Source organism: Salvelinus namaycush, chromosome 4 (assembly GCF_016432855.1).
Source record: "Salvelinus namaycush isolate Seneca chromosome 4, SaNama_1.0, whole genome shotgun sequence".
NCBI classification, from domain to species: Eukaryota; Metazoa; Chordata; class Actinopteri; order Salmoniformes; family Salmonidae; genus Salvelinus; species Salvelinus namaycush.
In genome coordinates, this window is record NC_052310.1 from 60123077 (window position 1) to 60140510 (window position 17434).

Consider the following 17434-nt stretch of genomic DNA (forward strand, 5'->3'; position numbering starts at 1 on the left):
CAGTCTTGTGGGCGAAAACAGCTTGTTGATAAGAGACGTCGAAGGAGAATTGCAAGAATCGTGCAAGCTAACAGGCGGGCCACAAACAGACAAATAACGGCACAGTACAACAATGGTGTGCAGAACAGCATCTTGGAACGCACAACTCGGCGATCCTTGTTACGGATGGGCTATTGCAGCAGACGACCACACCAGGTACCACTCCAATCAGCTAAAAACAAGAAGTGGCTCCAGTAGGCACGCGATCACCAACACTGGACAATTGAAGAGTGGAAAAACCTTGTATGGAACATGACAGGGAGTTCAGTTTACTTGAGTGGCCTACACAGTCCCCAGACCTCACTCCAATGGAGAATCTTTCGGGTGAGATGAAACGGGCTGTTCACAGCATGAATGTGCTGCCGTCCAATCTGCAGCAACTGTGTGATGCCATCGCGTCTGCATGGACCAACATCCCTGTGGAACATTTCCGACACCGTGGAGAATGCCCGAAGAATTCAGGTCCGACCAGGTACCAGATGTGTGTACCGAATAAAGGTGATTGTATGTCAGACTTGAAAAAATCTAAACAAATGAGTTGACGGAATACAGAATTTCTCACGTACTTGGTTGACAGAAAAAAGAGATGGTCAATTTCCCTTAATCCCTTATTGTACCAAGATATTAGGACATGTGGTGATATCATAAAACAATATTTACATTAGCTTCTTTGAAGTGCTGTTGTGCCAAAACACAGGAACACCCCAACTCAAAGACATCTCAAAGAGACATCATAATAACAACTGTGGAACTCCAAACCCTAACCCTAACCCTGCCTCAAGTTTCAGATGCAACACGAACATCCAAAAAGCATGTATGAATGTTTCAAAATGGCATCTCCCCGTTCACCTCAAATGAATGCATTCGACTTCCTCGGTTACAGGCATGGAGAATGTCTGTATGTCGATCACGTCAACCGTCTTACGGGGCGCATAGGTGGATCTCCAGCACAGCAGCACATTCCTCTTCAGATTCTTGACTGTGTTGTTCTTGACGCTGACAAAGCAGAAGGTATTGATCATGCTGTTGCTCATGGCGATGCACTCAATGATGTAGAAGGCCACCAGGGAGTTCCTCTGGCGGGAGATGAGTGTCGGGTGGAAGTCGCGTAGGATGGTGAAGCCATAATATGGTGCCCAGCACAGAATGTATGCCGTCAGGATCGCGATCAGGACCATGACTGTCTTACGCCGACCACGCATCCTCTTCCGGATCTGCTCCGTCTGGAAGCCCGGGACGTTCTTGAACCAGAGCTCACGGAAAATCTGTGTATAACATAGCGCCATGACAAAAACGGGCCCGAGGAACTCGGCATGTATTAGCTAACAGGAAGTAGGAGCGGTAGTAGGCCTGCTGGTCCACGGGCCAGATTTGGGCACAGAAGGTCTTGTGGGTGTTGTGAGAGGCGCTGGCACCACCGTGAGGGTACATGGTCTCAGAGGCAAAGAAGGCAGAAGGGATGGAGATGAGGATGGGTACGATCCACACACCAGTAATCAGACAGTAGGCTGTCTGGTACTTCATACGGGGCCTCAGAGGATGGATGATGGCCATGTACCTGAGGACAGAGGAGGGTGTGTTAATGTACATAAAAAGTTAACAAATGTATGTGGCCACTACTTGAATCAAGGGGAGAGACAGTCAGTTTAGATTTGCATTAGGCTACATGCAAATGAAAAAGTATACTGTCGCTTCCTTTACAATTTAACGTAGATGCATGAAACCAATCCTAATGGCGTCTACAAACAGTAGAGCTGCTCTTGGAGGATGATGACACTTCAACAAAAATATGAATGAAAAATTCTTAACAGTTTTCCATGCTCTCCCAAGCATAGAGGGTAAATCAGCCAGGGTAAATCACCCAGGGTAAATAAGATAAATGCTCATTTGATGGTATAATCAAACCTTCCTAATTCCAGTATGATCCTCAACAATTCTCCACTCTATCGTCGAGGAAAAACTTAAGCCTGGGCCATGAGAATAAAAAATAATAATAATATCGCAACCTTCTCATAATCATAGCGGGGCTAACGCCTAGATTCAGTCAGATCAAGTGTTAACCAACGATAACCGACACCTGCATAGCTGATGTGGGTGTCTCGTTGTAATAGACATGAAAATAATAAAGTGGTATCGCTCCCTAATGTGCTAGCCCTGGCTGCACTGCCCATGGTGAACAGAGCTGGGCCACTCCTATACGGTGCCTATTGGACCTAATAACTTTTAGGGGAAAACTAGATATATGTCATGTTTTTAGTATTCTATCAGAAGAATTACATGTTTGACTATAAGAAAAACCCATTGGTCAAGCTCAGGCTCTTAAATCCTAATAATTGTAGGTGGATTGTTCACAGATGGACCATGAGATATTTCCACCCTGTTAGGGACATACACAAAACTATATGAAAGTGTTAACCTCTCTAGTGTACGTGGGACGTTAGCGTCCCACCTCTTCAACAGCCAGTGAAACTGCAGGGCGCCAAATTCAAAACAACAGAAATCCCATAATTAAAATTCCTCAAACATACATGTGTTTTACACCATTTTAAAGATACACTTGTTGTAAATCCAGCCACAGTGTCCGATTTCAAAAAGGCTTTACGACGAAAGCAAACCAAACGATTATGTTAGGTGAGTGCCTATTCACAGAATAACACAGCCAAAGAGAGGATTCACAAAAAGCAGAAATATAGATAAAATGAATCGCTAACCTCTGATGATCTTCATCAGATGACACTCATAGGACTTCATGTTACACAGTACATGTATGTTTTCTTCGGTAAAGTTCATATTTATATCCAAAAATCTGAGTTTACATTGGCGCGTTACATTCAGAAGTTTCAAAACATCCGGGGATTTTGCAGAGAGCCACATCAATTTACAGAAATACTCATTATAAATGTTGATGAAAATACAATTGTTATGTATGGAATTTTAGATGCACTTTTCCTTAATGCAACCGCTGTGTCAGATTTCAAAAAAGCTTTACGGAAAAAGCAAACCATGCAATACTCTGAGGTCAGCGCTCAGAGCCCAATCAAGACAAAAATATTTCCGCCATATTGTGCAGTCAACAGAAGTTAGAAATAACATTATAAACATTCACTTTCCTTTGATGATCTTCATCAGAATGCACTCCCAGGAATCCCAGTTCCACAATAAATGTTTGTTTTGTTCGATAATGTCCATTTATGTCCAAATTCCTCCTTGTTGTTCTAGCGTTCAGTACACTTTCCAAACTACCGACACGTGGGCAAGTCCAGCGGAAAGTACGGACGAAAAGTTAAAAAAGTTATATTACAGTCCATAAATACATGACAAACGAAGTATTGAATCAATCTTTAGGATGTTTTTAACATAATTCTTCAATAATGTCCCAACCGAAGAAATCCTTTGTCTTCAGAAGTGCGATGGAACAGAGCTCGCTCTCACATGAACGTGCATGGGCAGCGTATGTTCAGGTCATGGTAGACCTTACTCAATCCCCTCTCATTCGGCCCCACTTCACAGTAGAAGCATCAGACAAGGTTCTAAAGACGGTTGACATCTAGTGGAAGCTTTAGGAAGTGCAACATTACCAATATCCCACTGTATCTTCAATAGGAGCTGAGTTGAAAACCACCAACCTCAGATTTCCCACTTCCTGGTTGGATTTTCTCTCAGGTGTTTGCCTGCCATATGAGTTCTGTTATACTCACAGACATCATTCAAACAGTTTTAGAAACTTCAGAGTGTTTTCTATCCAAATCTACTAATACTATGCATATTCTAGCTTTTATGGCTGAGTAGCAGGTCGTTTACTCTGGGCACGCTTTTCATCCGGACGTGAAAATACTGCCCCCGACCCCAAAGAAGTTTTAACAATGCAGTATTTTCCGAAATAATTCAGACCCCTTGTCTTTTTCCACATTTTGTTACGAAAAATGGATTAAATCGTTTTTTCTTCCTCATCAGTCTACACACAATACCCCATAATGACAAAGCAAAAACAGGTAAAAAAAACTGAAATATGACATTTACTGTCACACCCTGATCTGTTTCAACTGTTCCTGTGATTGTCTCCACCCCCTTCAGGTGTCACTTATTTTCCCCAGTGTATTTATCCCTGTGTTTCCTGTCTGTCTGTGCCAGTTCGTCTTGTATGTTTAGGCAAGTCAACCAGCGTGTTTTTCCCGTAATCCTTTTTGCTGTTCTCCTTTATCTAGTCCTCCCGGTTTTGACCCTTGCTTGTTTCTGTGTCTCGCCTGTGCCTTGATAGTATGAACTGGCCATGACAGACCCAGCAGACTTGGACCAGCTCCGCCACGCTGTCTCCCTGCAGGGAGCCACCATTAGGAGACATGAGGAGTTGCTACATAGCCTTTTGGAAGGGCTCAGGTCCTTGACGGAACGCCATGACCATGGGTTAAAGGCTATTATGGAGCAAATCAGCGAGTTAGCTCAGAGGCTACCTGCCACCTCTGAAAATCCCCAATCACCCTGTAATTTTTCTCCTATCCGGGGTTGAGTTTGTACAGCCCACCCCGGCTCCCCGAGAACCCCACTTACCTCCCCCGGAGCGATATCCGGGGAATCCCGGTACCTGCCAGGGTTTTTTTTCTCAGTGCTCGCTTATTTTTGAGCTACAGCCATCTTCGTTTCCTTCAGACAGATCGAGGATAGCGTATATTATTACGCTAATGTCGGGAAGGGCGCTCTCCTGGGCTATGGCGGTTTGGGAGCAACAATCTGCCATTTGTGGTCATCTGGAGGAATTCATGTCAGAAGTGAGAAAGGTATTTAAGTCTCCGGTTTCCGGGAGAAAGGCAGCCAGTAAACTGCTTGACTTACGTCAAAACTCCCATAGTGTGGCAGACTACGCGGTTGATTTTCGCACGTTGGCCGCCAAGAGTGCCTGGAATCCGGAGTCTCTTCTCGATACTTTTTGCACAGATTATCTGAGGTAAAGGATGAGCTAGCTGCTCGGGAATTGCCAATGGATCTCTACTCCCTTATCGCTCTTACCATTAAAATTGATGGACGCCTAAGGGAACGCAAGAGTGAGAGGAGGTCTGGTCTCGGTCACACTTGTGCACCCGCTATGGCGCGTTCACCTCCAAGGGGAATCCGGAAGTTTCCGAAGGGAGCTCTTCCGAGAAGATTCGAAGCCACCCGAGCCCTCTTGGGAATCTACGACAGGTGAGTTGGATACTCCTGAGCCTATGCAGTTGGGAAGAGCTAGGCTTTCAGTTGTGGAACGCTCACGGAGGATGAATAGTAACTGTTGTCTGCACTGTGGAGGGGAAGGACATTTTATAGCTGCCTGCCCTATTAGGAAAACCTTGTCTCTAGTTGGTACCAGTACTATGGAGAGTCAGACTGGGAGTTCCCTAATTCCCATCACCCGCACACCCCTTCTTGCTCTTGTGCTGTGGGGAAACCAATCTAAGTCTCTCTGAGTGCTCATTGACTCTGGGGCTGAAGAAAGTGTTATCGATGCCACGATAGCTTCGGAGCTTGGTGTTCCCACTCAGCCTCTCTCTGTGCCCATGGATGCTAGGGCACTGGACAGCCGCTCTATACGGGAAGTCACCCATAGTACTGTGCCCGTTCAATTACGGGTTTCTGGTAACCACAGTGAGACAATACAGTTCATCCAAATTGCATCTCCCAATGTTCCGGTTGTTTTGGGATTTTCCTGGCTTCAAAAGCACAATTCCATGATTGATTGGACCACAAGCTCCATCCTGGGTTGGAGCCAATTTTGCCATTCTAACTGCCTTCAAGCAGCACAGCCTTCCTCAAGTTGTCTTCCTCTGGATGTTAGCAAGACTTTGGATGTCTCTGCTATCCCCACAGAATACCATGACCTCCTGGAAGTGTTCAGTAAGGCACGTACTACTTCCCTTCCCCCGCACCGTCCTTATGATTGTGCCATTGATCTTCTCCAAGGCACTACACAACCTCGGGTCGATTGTACTCTCTGTTAGAACCAGAGACCAAAGCTATGGAGTACATAGAGGAGTCTGTCTGTATCTCCTGCCGGCGCAAGGTTTTTCTTTGTGGAGAAGAAGGACAAGACCCTGCGTTCGTGCATTGACTACCGGGGATTTAATGACATTACTGTCAAGAATTGTTACCCCCCTACCTCTCCTCTCTTTGGCGTTTGAACCTCTCCAGGGGGCCACCATAAGTTGGACCTTCGAAATGCCTACCACCTGGTTCGGATAAGCGAGGGAGATGAATGGAAGACAGCCTTCAACACAGCCAGTGGACATTATGAGTTCCAGGTCAGGCCATTTGGACTCACCAACGCCTCCTGCTGTTTTCCAGGCTTTGGTCAATGATGTGCTTCAGGACATGCTAAACCAGTTTGTGTTCTGTAACTTGACGACATCCATTTTTTCCCCCCAATCTGCACAAGAACATGTTCTTCATGTCAGACAGGTCCTTCAGTGCCTCCTGGAGAACCAACTGTTCGTGAAAGCCGAGAAGTGTGAGTTCCACCGCTCTACAATCATCTTTCTGGGATATGTCATTGCTGAGGGCAATGTTCAGATGGATCCTGGAAAGGTGAAAGCAGTGGTGGATTGGCCTCAACCAAAGTCCAAGGTGCAGTTACAAAGGGTTCTTCGGTTTGCAAACTTCTATCGCCGTTTCATTCGGGACTACAGCACCCTGGCGGCCCCCCTCTCAGCACTCACCTCTCCCAAGGAACTGTTCAAATGGTCTCCAGCTGTCGACAAAGCCTTTGTGGATCTGAAGCATCAGTTCACAACAGCACCCATCCTCATCCATTTGGACCCCTCGCGGCAATTTGTGGTGGAAGTGGATGCTTCAGATGTTGGAGTGGGGGCCATCCTTTCCCAGCGATCTGCCCAGGACCAGAAGCTTCATCCCTGTGCCTTCCTGTCCCATCGTCTCAATCCTGCTGAAAGGAACTACCATGTTGGCAACCGAAAACTCCTGGCGGTGAAGATTGCGTTGCAAGAGGGGAGGCACTGGCTGGAAGGAGCAGAACAGCCATTCCTGGTCTGGAACGACCATAAAAACCTGGAATATCTCCATACATCCAAGAGCCTCAACTCCAGGCAGGCCCGGTGGGCCCTCCTGTTCACCAGATTTAACTTCACCATCTCCTACCGCCCAGGGTCAAAGAATGTGAAGCCTTACGCCCTCTACCACCTATACAGTTACTCTGCTACACCCTCGACCTCTGAAACCATTCTCCCTACCTCATGCCTTGCTGCCACTGTGAATTGGAGATTTGAGAACCTGGTCCGCGAGGCACAACGCTCACAGCCTGGACCTGAAGGGGGCCCGGCTAACCAGCTGTTTGTCCCTAATCCAGTCCGGTCCCGGGTCCTGGAGTGGACTCAATCCTCCAGGCTGACCTGTCATACAGGGTCCCGTCGTGCACTAGCCTTCCTCCGACAATGTTTCTGGTGGCCCACAATGGTCCCTGACGTCTCTGCCTTTGTCGCCGCTTGCACAGTGTGTGCTCAGAACAAGACTCCACGGCAAGCTCCTTCAGGCCTCCTTCAGTCACTACCGGTCCATCATCGTGCCTGGTCTCATATCTCTGGACTTTGTCACTGGGCTCCCTCCGTCTGATGGCAACTCTGTCATTCTGACGGTAGTCGATCGGTTCTCCAAGGCCGCCCATTTCATCCCTCTCCCCAAACTACCTTCTGCCAAGGAGACAGCCCAGCTAATGGTGTAGCCTGTCTTCCGGATCCATGGACTCCCGGTAGACATGGTCTCGGATTGGGGTCCTCGGTTCTCGTCTCAGTTCTGGAAGGCATTCTGCACCCTTATTGGGTCGTCGGCCAGTCTGTCATTCGGATTCCATCCCCAAACTAACGGTCAGTCAGCGCGAGCCAACCAAGACCTGGAGACCACCTTAAGGTGCCTGGTCTCAACCAACCCCACTACCTGGAGCCGTCAACTGGTCTCGGTGGAGTATGCCCGGAACACCCTTCCCAGTTCTGCCATGGGACTCTCCCCTCTTGAGTGCTCCATGGGGTATCAGCCTCCACTCTTCCCGGAACAAGAGCAGAAGGTCAGCGTTCCCTAGGCCCAGATGTTTGTCCGCCGCTGTCAACGTACTTGGAGAAGAGCACAGGCAATACTTCTCAAGACCAACTCCAGGTATCGTCGACAAGCGGACCGTCACCGGACTCCAGCTCCCCGCTACCGCATTGGGCAGAGGGTATGGCTTTCCACTTGGGATCTGCGCCTTCGGGTAGAGTCCCGCAAGCTGTCCCCCCAGTTCATTGGTCCTTTTCCCATCTCCAGAGTCCTGAGTTCCACTGCTGTCCGTCTTGTGTTACCCCGTACCCTTCGTATTCACCCTACCTTCCATGTGTCTAGAATTAGGCCCGTGTTTCACTGTCCTTTCTCTTCTGTCTCCAGGCCCCCCCCCCCCCCCCCCCCGCCCCGGGTTATGGATGGCCAGTTAGCATATACGGTGAGACACCTCCTGAAGGTTCAACCAAGGGGCAGTGGTTTCCAGTACCTGGTTGACTGGGAGGGTTATGGCCTGGAGGAGAGGTGCTGGGTCCCTGCTAAAGACATCTTGGACCCGGCCTTCGTCTCCGATTTCCACCGCCAACACCCCGGTCGGGGAGGGGGGGGGGGGGGGGGTACTGTCACGAACCTGATCTGTTTCACCTGTTCCTGTGAGTGTCTACACCCCCTCCAGGTGTCGCTTATTTCCCCAGTGTATTTATCCTTGTGTTTCCTGTCTCTCTGTGCCAGTTTGTCTTGTTTGTTTAGTCAAATCACCAGCGTGTTTTTCCCGTATTCCTTTTTGCTATTCTCCTTTTTCTATTCCTCCCGGTTTTGACCCTTGCCTGTTTCTGGGTCTCGCCTTGTGCCTTGATATTTTACATAAGTATTCAGACCCTTTACTCAGTACTTTGTTGAAGCACCTTTGGCAGCGATTACAGCATCGAGTCTTCTTGGGTATGACGCTACATTCTTGGCACACCTGTATTTGGGGAGTTTCTCCCATTCTTCTCTGCAGATCCTCTCAAGCTCTTTCAGGTAGAATGGGGAGCGTCGCTGCACAGCTATTTTCATTTCTCTCCAGAGATGTTCGATCAGGTTCAAGTCTGGGATCTGGCTGGGCCACTCCAGAACATTCAGAGACTTGTCCCTAAGCAACCTCTGCGTTGTTTTCGCTATGTGCTTAGGGTAATTGTCCTGTTGGAACGCAAACCTTCGCACCATTCTGAAGTTCTGAGCACTCTGGAGCGGTTTTCATCAAGGATCTCTCTGTACTTTGCTCCATTCATCTTTCCCTCGATCCTGACAAGTCTCCCAGTCCCTGTCACTAAAAAACATCCCCAAAGCATGATGCTGCCACCACCTTGCTTCACCGTAGGGATGGTGCCACGTTTCCTCCAGACGCTTGGCATTCAGGCCAAAGAGTTCAATCTTGGTTTCATCAGACCAGAGAATCTTGTTTTTTATGGTCTGAGAGTCCTTTAGGTGCCTTTTTTCAAACTCCAAGTGGGCTGTCATGTGCCTTTAACTGATGAGTGGCTTCCGTCCGGCCACTCTACCATAAAGGCCTGATTTGGTGGAGTGCTGCAGAGATTCTAGAAGGCTCTCCCATCTCCACAGAGGAATTCTGGAGCTTTGTCAGAGTGACCATCGGGTTATTGGTCACCTCCCTGATCAAGGCCCTTCTCCCCCGATTGCTCAGTTTGGCCGGGTGGCCAGCTCTAGGAAGAGTCTTGGTGGTTTCAAACTTTTTCCATTTAAGAATGATGGAGGCCACTGTGTTCTTGGAGACCTTCAATGCTGCAGACATGTTTTGGTACCCTTCCCCAGATCTGTGCCTCAAAACAATTCTGTCTCAGAGCTCTACGGACAATTCGTTAGACCTCATGGCTTGGTGGCTTTGGCTCATGGCTTTACTCTGACATGTAATGTCAACTGTTGGCCTTTATATAGTCAGGTGTGTGCCTTTCCAAATCATGTCCAATCAATTGAATTTACCACAGATGGACTCCAATCAAGTTAGAGAAACATCTTAAGGATGATCAATGGAAACAGAATGAACCTGAGTTCAATTTCGGAGGCTCATAGCAAAGGGTCTGAATACTTATGTAAATAAGGTATTTATGTTTTTTATTTTTAATACATTTGCAAACAGTTCCAAAAACCTGTTTTCACTTTGTCATTGTAGCGTATTGTGTGTAGATTAACGAAGAACAAATGAAAACTTCTCTGCGCACAGATCCCGATTACGGGATAATTTTCCTAAACAACCGCTGAATTGCAGGACGCCAAATTCAAAAATATTACAAAAATATTTATAATCATGCAATCACAAGTGAAATATACCAAAACACAGTTTAGCTTGTTGTTAATCCAGCTTTACAGAAAAAGAAATCCAAGCTTTTGTGAGTGTATCAATCAATGCTACAACAGCTAGCCCCAAATTAGCATGGTCACGAAAGTCAGAAAAGCAATAAAATGAATCGCTTACCTTTGATAATCTTCGGATGTTTGCACTCACGAGACTCCCAGTTACACAACAAATGTTCTTTTTGTTCGATAAATATTACTTTTATAACAAAAAAAACGCCATTTGGGTTGCGCGTTATGTTGAGAAAACTACAGCCTCGTTCCGTTCGATGAAAATTCCAAAAAGTATCCGGAATGGTCGTAGAAACATGTCAAATGTTTTTTATAATCAATCCTCAGGTTGTTTTTAACAAACATACTCGATAATATTTCAACCGGACCGTAACCTATTCAATAAGAGAGAAAAGGAAAATGGAGAGCTCCCCTCTCGCGCGCAGGCACTATTCAGAGGACACCTGTCTACTTTTGAAAAATCTTGTTAATTTTTCAAAATAAAAGCCTGAAAATATGTCTACAGCATGGTCACAGCCTGAGGAAGCCATTGGAAAAGGAATCTGGTTGATACCCCTTTAAATGGAAGAAAGACTGGCCAGGAAACACAGATGAAGAAAAAAAAATCACTTCCAGGTTAGATTTTCTCAGGTTTTCGCCTGCAGAATCAGTTTTGTTATACACAGACAATATTTTAACAGTTTTGGAAACGTTGGAGTGTTTTCTATCCTAATCTGTAAATTATATGCATATTCTACGATCTGGACCTGAGAAATAGTCTGTTTACCTTGGGAACGTTATTTTAAGAATAAAAAAAAATCTGACCCCTAGCGTCAAGAAGTTAACCTCTCTGGGATATTCGGGACGCTAGCGTCCCACCTCAACAACGGCCAGTGAAATTGCAGGGCGCCAAATTCAAAACAACAGAAATCCCATAATTAAAATTCCTCAAACATACAAGTATTTTACACCATTTTAAAGATAAACTTGTTGTAAATCCAGCCACAGTGTCCGATTTCAAAAAGGCTTTACGACGAAAGCACACCAAACGATTATGTTAGGTCAGCACCGAGTCACAGAAAAACACAGCCATTTTTCCAGCTAAAGAGAGGAGTCACAAAAAGCAGAAATAGAGATAAAATGAATCACTAACTGTTGGTGATCTTCATCAGACGACACTCATAGGACTTCATGTTACACAATACATGTATGTTTTGCTCAATAAAGTTCATATTTATATCCAAAAATCTTAGTTTACATTGGCGCGTTATGTTCAGTAATGTTTTGCCTCCAAAACATCCGGTGATTTTGCAGAGAGCCACATCAATTTACATAAATACTCATAATAAACATTGCTGAAGGATACAATTGTTATCCATTGAATTATAGATAAACTTCTCCTTAATGCAACCGCTGTGTCAGATTTCCCAAAAACTTTTCGGAAAAAGCACACCATGCAGTAATCTGAGTACGGCGCTCAGACACAAAAACAAGTCATACAGATACCCGCCATGTTGTGGAGTCAACAGAAGTCAGAAATAGCATTATAAATATTCACTTACCTTTGATCTTCATCAGAATGCACTCCCAGGAATCCCAGTTTCACAATAAATGTTTGTTTTATTCAATAAAGTCCATAATTTATGTCCAAATACCTCTTTTTTGTTTGCGCGTTTAGTACACAAATCCAAACTCAGGAGGCGCGGGCAAGTCCAGGCGAAAGTCATACTACAGTTCGTAGAAACATGTCAAACGAAGTATAGAATCAATCTTTAGGATGTTTTTATCATAAATCTTCAATAATGTTTCAACCGGAGAATTCCTTTGTCTGTAGAAATGCAATGGAACGCAGCTAACTCTCACGGGAGCGTGCGAGACTGAGCTCGTGGCACTCTGCCAGACCCCTGACTCAATCAGCTCTTATTCCCTCATACTTCACAGTAGAAGCATCAAACAAGGTTCTAAAGACTGATGACATATAGTGGAAGCCTTAGGAAGTGCAATATGACCCCATAGACACTGTATATTCGATAGGCAATGACTTGAAAAACTACAAACCTCAGATTTCCCACTTCCTGGTTGGATTTATTCTCAAGTTTTTGCCTGCCATATGAGTTCTGTTATACTCACAGACATCATTCAAACAGTTTTAGAAACTTCAGGGCTTCTGAGAATTCAGCGCAGTCATGTCCCTTAAGATAAATGTGAGGTTTCCTCATAAGTGTTCACAGAATGTTTCTTCTAATCAGAAAACAATTCAACAGTCCTTGGGATGAAATAAGTAGCCTGTAGGTTCTAAATATTCCTCTTAACAATCAGATATCCTACTTTGTGTGGCTTTTGAAATACTTTCTGAAAATTGTCCTCTGCTCAAATTTTGGATAATTAAAAAAATATTTATATGTAAGTAATATTTTTAAGTATAATATATTATACTTGGTACATTTGATCACCACGTGCAATGTCAAACATTGACTGGACTGGTGTAAAGCTCGCCATAGTGGAAACGTGTTTTCTGGAGTGATGAATGATGCTTCACCATCTGACAGTCCGACGTACGAATATGGGTTTGGTGAATGTCAGGAGAACGCTACCTGCCCGAATGCATAGTGCCCACTGTAAAGTTTGGTGGAGGCGGAATAATGGTCTGGGGCTGTTTTTCATGTTCTGGGCTAGGCCCCTTGGAAAATCTTAACATTACAGCAATTCTGTGCTTCCAACTTTGTGGCAACAGTTTGAGGAAGGCCCTTTCCTGTTTCAGCATGGTAGTGCACACTGCGAGGTCCATACAGAAATGGTTTGTAGAGATCGGTGTGGAAGAACGTGACTGGCCTGCCCAGAACCCTGACCTTAACCCCATTGAACACCTTTGGGATGAATTGGTATGCCGACTGTGAGCCAGGCCTAACTGCCCAACATCAGTGCCCGACCTCACTAATGCTCTTGTGGCTGAATGGAAGCAAGTCCCCACAGCAATGTTCCAACATCTAGTGGAGAGCCTTCCCAGACGAGTGGAGGCTGTTATGGCAGCAAAGGTGGGACCAACTCCATATTAATGCCCTTGATTTTGGAATGAGATGTTTGACAAGCAGGTGTCCACATACTTTAGTAAAAAAATTGCTTTATCTTGAAAATTCTCAGTAATCTACAGAAGCAGTTTTTTATTCTATTTGGGTCTAAAGGGTTAACAATTCACATATTAAGTTGCATGGACTCATAGCTGTGGGAAGTATGGGTGCTGAGGGTGCTGCAGTCAAAGCCATGGGCTTTGAATCAGTAACATAGCTGTAGAATTCTGAATTGTTTCATCAAATGGACAATGCGTTATCAACTGAAGTTAAAGAGATTTTGCTGTACTTTCGTACACTCTATTTAAAGTGCATTTAAAGTTTGGTTAGATTTAGTCCTGTTCAAATGTGTCTACAAATTAATAATTGACATGTTGGATTCTCAACCAAACCTCAAAGTTTAAGAATATGACTAAATCCAATCAAATCAAACTTGAAATGCACTTTAAATAAAGTTTGAATTTATGTAGTCCTATTCTTTAACTTTGATTCTTGGTTGAGATGGAAATGTGAATCCAACATATCAATGACTAATTTGTAGAAAAACTGGAATTAAAGCCAGACAGTGGCACAAAAGATAAATCTCCTTCAAGTGTGATATTTGGTTGTGTTGACAACCAAACACAATTCAGTATTACTTTTGCAATAGAGTAAATATTGGTGCGGCAGTTAGCCTAGTGGTTAGAGCATTGGGCCAGTAACCGGAAGGTTGCTAGATCAAATCCCTGAGCTGACAAGGTAAATATGTCCTTCTCCCCCTGCACAAGGCAGTTAACCCACTGTTACTAGGCTCTCATTTTAAATAAGAATGTGTTCTTAAAACCTCTTGCCGCTCAGATCCCTTTAGCGGGATCATTTTCGTCTACATCCGGTGAATTGCAGAGCGCCAAATTCAAATTAAATTACTAAAAATATGAAATCACAAGTGCAATACACCAAAACACAGCTTAACTTGTTGTTAATCCAGCCGGCGTGTCAGATTTCAAAAAGGCTTTATGGTGAAAGCAAACCATGCGATTATGTGAGGACAGCTCTCAGCAGACAAAACATTACAAACAGCTAGCAGCAAAGTAGATTGGACACGAAAGTCAGAAAAGCAATCAAATTAATCACTTACCTTTGATAATCTTCGTATGTTTGCACTCACGAGACTCCCAGTTACACAATAAATGTTCGTTTTGTTCGATAAAGATTCTCTTTATATCCAAAAACCTCCATTTGGTTGGCACGTTTTGTTCAGTAATCCACAGGCTAGTGCGGTCACGACGGGCAGACGAAAATTCCAAATAGTATCCGTAAAGTTCGTAGAAACATGTCAAACGTTTTTTATAATCAATCCTCAGGTTGTTTTTACAATAAATAATCAATAATATTTCAACCGGACGGTAGCCTTTTCAATAGAAGAGAGAAAGAAAAGGTCTCGCTCCCGGCGTGAGCGCATGGACAAATCTGAGGACATCTGGCTATCCACTGACGCGATGTGATCATTCGCGCTCATTTTTCACAATAAAAGCCTGAAACTATGTCTAAAGACTGTTCACACCTTGTGGAAGCCATAGGGAAAGGAATCTGGTTGATATCCCTTTAAATGGAGGATAGGCTTGCAATGGAAAAGAGTAGTTTCAGAAAAACAGCACTTCCTGGATGGATTTTCCTCAGGTTTTCGCCTGCCATATCAGTTCTGTTATACTCACAGACAATGTTTTGACAGTTTTGGAAACTTTAGAGTGTTTTCTATCCTAATCTGCCAATTATATGCATATTCTAGCTTCTGGGCCTGAGAAATAGGCAGTTTACTTTGGGCACGTTTTTCATCCAAACATCAAAATACTGCCCCCTAGCCTAATTAACTGACTTGCCTAGTTACATTTTTAAAAAGCCTTTTAACTTGTTGACAAGTTGACAATTATATGTTGGATTCCCATCTCCAACTAAACCAAAAATAGGATGAAGCCAGTGGCTCAGATGAAACTATCCAAGCATTAGAAATCCTTTAAATGTTGATATTTGGTTGCTTTGACAACCAGAAACAATTCAATATTACTTTTGTAATACAGGAAATTGATTAAAGTTAAGGCTATTTACAAACTAATGTAACAGTATTTATTCAACCTTAAAATGAGTCACACATCCATGGCCACATTTTGAAGTTAGCCTACTGTAACTATAACTACATCTAATATATTCATAGATAGCATGCAAAAATCGCAGTTCTGTGAAGATCTTCACAATTGGTATAATAATCTGTGCAGAATCTCAAACAGCATTGATCACTTGCACTATGTATCTCAGATTAAGCACAGTGTTACATTAAGTTGTTGTATAAATACAAAATATCTGACTTTGTATTCCCATGTGAATTTTGTTGTGTTTTAAAATGGTTGAAAGCGCAATGATAACACATTTAGATGACAACTAAACCAAAAATCTGATATTTTTTGGTGATATCCCATTGGTAATTCAACAAACAAACCTAGGTGAATAAAGGTTGAACTCTCATTGATCACAGTCTTTACCAAATATTACCAACATTTCCACGTTGAATTTACGTGGTGTGCCACTTAGGGTTATCTGCTGTTTTCGTTCTTTATAGACTTGAACACCTCAACCAGCAGAACCACTACTGCAGCCAGCACATGTAAAAGACAATGAATATAGACACAAGCCACTGGCATGAAGAAAGTTAACTACTCATATCCAGAACTGTATTGAACTTCTTCTCTAATTATTGATACAGTTTTGATTTAAAAAAAGTTTTTCAAGCATGTAAAAGATGAGAGACAGGTCTTTTCGATGAGTGAATGAAGAAACAGCTGTTGAATCCCGCCTTAGAGTAGTCGATTCACTTCTATACAGCAGGCTGATCTTTTATTAAAGATGTTCCCCAATAGTATACTTTGTTCTCTTTTTTTTGTTTGCTTTGAAATGATTTGACAGGTGGAAGCAATATATAAGAATCTCAACCAAACAAACCTTTTTCTTTTTCAGGTCAGTGCGACAAAGGAAGGAAGACACGTACAGGGGACAATTTAGAGATATTGACACTGACTTTGATGATAGACCCTGCTGAGTTCCTTATTGATTACTATAAGGCTGACTTATGTACCAAGGGGTCAAGATGGCCTCAACAAAATATAACTGGTCAAGGCAATTACTGGACATACACACACACACACAAACACGCCTGTCATTGAAAGACACCAATAAAAGGGGATGAGGCACCCACCTGTCTGCAGCAATTGCCAGCAGTGCGTTAGTGGACACGTAGAGAGACACAGTCCTGATGTAGTTGACTGAGGCACACAGTACCAGGCCATGGTCCCAGGACAGCTGCTTCACCACATAGTAATCCACCAAGAACGGGCAACACACCACTGACACTATGAAGTCTGATATTGCAAGGTTAGCTATGAGTAGGTTAGTGAGGTTACGTAGCTTCTTGTACCGTGCCAAAGTAGCTATAAACAGGAAGTTGCCAGCACCGCAGACGAGCATAATGCAAATGAGCACCACGGTGATGACGATGGTGGCGACGAAGAAGGCTGTGCCCTGCGTGGTGTCGGGCATCTCGTTGTCGGGAACACCGTAGTCCATGTCGTAGTTATCCGTCAATGGGTCAAGCTCGCTTCCTCCCAGCATGGGGTCACGGGTCTCAGCATATACATCCGCTAAGTGGCTGATGTTGGGATCTCCCATTGTGAATTCCCAAGAAGTTTTGGGTTTCTTGTTTTTATTTGTGTCCACTTTATAAGTTATGTCAGTGTCTTCCAGGAATCATTTCATAAGGTGTTTGGGTCATGGTGTAAGTGTCTTGCAGGATCGATGATGGAGGGTCTTTTGGAGTGAAGAGAAGATCCCACTTGTCACTCAGACAGTAAAGAGAACATCTTCACCTGGAACACAGTTGTTCTTAATGTAGCATGACTCACACAGAGACCAGAGAATGTTTCTGAAGATTCAATTAAATAGACATTTCA

General features: G+C 44.1%; 1 pseudogene; it reads right to left on the bottom strand.

Moving 5' to 3' along the window:
* Positions 1–884: 884 nt before the first annotated feature.
* On the bottom strand, positions 885–17153 carry LOC120045944 (annotated as a pseudogene).
* Between the last annotated feature and the right edge of the window lie 281 nt (positions 17154–17434).